This window comes from Sciurus carolinensis, unplaced genomic scaffold (genome assembly GCF_902686445.1).
Source record: "Sciurus carolinensis unplaced genomic scaffold, mSciCar1.2, whole genome shotgun sequence".
Classification (NCBI taxonomy): Eukaryota; Metazoa; Chordata; class Mammalia; order Rodentia; family Sciuridae; genus Sciurus; species Sciurus carolinensis.
In genome coordinates this window covers 1-3,180 of record NW_025920414.1, presented here as the reverse complement: position 1 = coordinate 3,180, position 3,180 = coordinate 1, and positions in this window count along the sequence as shown.

The window sequence follows — 3,180 nt, the reverse complement described above, 5'->3', positions numbered from 1 at the left end:
AAGAAATAAAATCCCAGCAGCACAGTCACTTCCATGGCCATGCAGGCAGCAAACACAAGCAAGGGTGATCTGTCCATTAGAAAAGTGGAGAGACAAGTTCACTAAATATTCCATATTTTTCGGAGGCCTGAGACATGTCTGAATATGGAGTATTTAAGAACATTGCCCTACTAAACTAAAATGCATGCTGCACACTAACCATGTGTAGAAAAAAATCCACCACCTCTTGAGGTGGCATGCAGAGGACAAAGGAAGGTATCATTTTGCACCTGCAGCATGTAGGACAGTAGCTGAGGAAACAGATTTCTAGCAAACTCATATTTAAAACTTGCAGCCCCAGCTTGGAAAGATGTATCTGGCAGGGAACACAGAAGAGCAGTGGTAGAAATATTGAGCTTGGATTTTAAACCATAGACCATAAAATGTGAAGGCTAAAGATGATATAGGGGACTAAAATTTAGCTCTTTCACCACATGAGTGGAACACACATGAGATGCCCTAGAGTACAGTTTTCTAGCATGAACAAGCAATTATTGGTCCCTAGAGATGTGCTGATTTAAAATCTTCAGAAAAATTGGCATTCAATGAAGATCCTACAGCCCACCTACTGCTAGACACAATTTCCAGGAATTATGCCAGTGGGATTATGTTTCTCACTCCAGCAGTGCAGAGTGTGAAACTTCATGCTCCTCATGACCCTTACAAAACTGTTAAGAAGGGAAGCTGTGAAACTTTTGAACTACAACAGAAAGAATTTGTTAACTTCATGGATATTATTTCTCCTTTTCTTCTTTTCTTTCCCCCTATTATGTTATGTAATACACAGGACTAGATTTCATGTACATATATCACAAATCATGCTGTTTTAATAATTGTCACTTTCCAAGTCTGATAAGAATAAGAAATATTTCAGGAGTCTTGTGATCTAGTGGAGCTGATTTGACTTTGGAATCAGACACAGCACATGCTGAGTCCCAGTCCACCTGCTTATTAATTGTGGGATCAGTTTGACAGAAGGAAACAGAAATTACAGCTTGGCCATTATGACTAACCCCAAATTACCAAATAAGTTTGAATTTCATATATGTAAACAGTCAGGCCAATGAAGAATGCAGGCTGTATCCCTAACCACTAAGAATCCCAAGTTGTTTTTTCTGCTGTATAATATGTGCAATGTGAAAAACCTGTGGTCATTATAAAGTGAGAAAGAATGATCTACTTTTGGACTCTTCCTGGTTTGAGCTCCCTCCTTTCACTCAGGATCTTGTTTCTTCTAAATTTATGCCTGAGGAGAAATATTATTGGAGGGATAATATTATTATCCCTCAACACTAGCATACAAAGAGCTATATCAGGTCCTTTAAGTACCTGACATCAAGGGACCCATAGTCCTCAAACCTGGAATGTGACTACTGTGAAATGAGGTACGAAGGAGAATGTCACACTTGATCATGTAGTTCCAAAAACTCATGTACTTCATTTGTAGTATTTTATAAGTCACATAAAGGTAATATTTTGGAAAGGCTGTTATGTTATTAATATTCATTTCAACTCTTTCTTTTTATGTTATCAATGTGAATACTATAAATATTTAAATAACATTTGTGCCTTAGTGGTTGTTTTCAGTAGATAATGTTGCTTTAAGAGGTTTTTCCCAAAGTTTAGTCTATCTCCTAACAAGAATAGGGAGCAGAAAATTTAAATAGTAGTAAAAAGTAGTTTTAATTTAAAAAGAAAAGTTAAAAAGTAGTTTCATAGTAATTGTCATATTATTTTCATTCACGAACAAAATACTGGCATATAAAATCCATAAAATGAAACGGCCTTGTGCTTTATGTTAAATGGAAGTGTTCTGCTGGTAAGACTAGATCCCACATTTATAAGAAAAAGTTGCCTTAAAATAGCAGCAGACTGAGGCTTTGGGGAGCAATTCCCAAATCTCAAAAAAAAAAAAAAAAAAAAAACCAAACCTTCTACCAAGAGCATGTCATTCTGGTCTTATTCATGCCTGGATTGGATATTATTTGCTGTCACTCACAGAGAATGCTCCCTGACTGGAGGGGCAGGTCTGAGGCCCTGTCCAATGAGGAACACTTAGAACTGTCCAATACTGTTTGCTGCCAGGGAGTTGGGGGCGGTCTTCCGCCACCTTCCTACTTCCCCTGAAGTCGCCATATCAGCCTTTCAACTCTAGGTTTCACTCTCCTACTTCAGAGTCCCTGGTTGCTCTGCTGTGCAGGGGCTGAAGATCCCCAGGGACAAGGACTGGCTCCTGAGCACCTGGAAATGGTGAGTGGGCAGTGGCATCATGAGCCTGGAGAGGGAGGCTGTTGGAATGGCGGGACTGACTGTGCAGGAACAGGAGCTGGCAGACCTGTATTCTCCGCAGCCTCTGGAGTCTGCAGGCCTGAGCCCTCCTGTTGGGCAGTGCACCCTCAGTCTTGCTGGCCATTCAGGTGGGGAGCACATCAGTGGCAGAGACCCTGTCTCACTTCCTTATCCTTTCAGGGCATCCTCAACTCCAGCCTCTAATACTATTTGGCAGGTGTGTGCCTGTGTCTCAGCAGGTACCCAGATGCTGGCGATTGACAAGTGGGCCCATTATCTTGATCAGATCTCCGCGTGCCAATTTCTGGCAGGAGAGGAGCTGTGATCTATAGGAATCTTGCTTCCTCCTGATCTAGCCAATTTTCACTTTCTTTTTTCTTTCCTTTCCTTTTTATTTTTATTTTTTTTTCTGGAAGTTGAACCTTGGGATACTTTACTACTGAGATATATCCCTAGAACTTTTTATTTTTTATTTTGAGACAGGGTCTATGTTAGTTGGTGACATTGGCCTTATTATGGTTTGATTTATTGAGATTTTTCTATTGCAATTAAGTGCACAATTTTTACATACATATGGATTCATATATGGATTTAGTTTATATTGTGATTCATTAATGTTTATTAAAATAGTATAGTTTCATAACATACATGAATGCCAGGTAATGATAAGTACTCATTTTGTTCTTATAATTGAAAATTTTCTTTTCTACAATTATATACAATTATATACATAATTTTGTGGATGAATTTTAGAACTTTATAATTTGTTTTCTTATTTCATTAAAAGTAAAGCATGTTGATTTTTTACTATTTCATTGTAATTATACATAATATTTGACTTCATTTTGACAT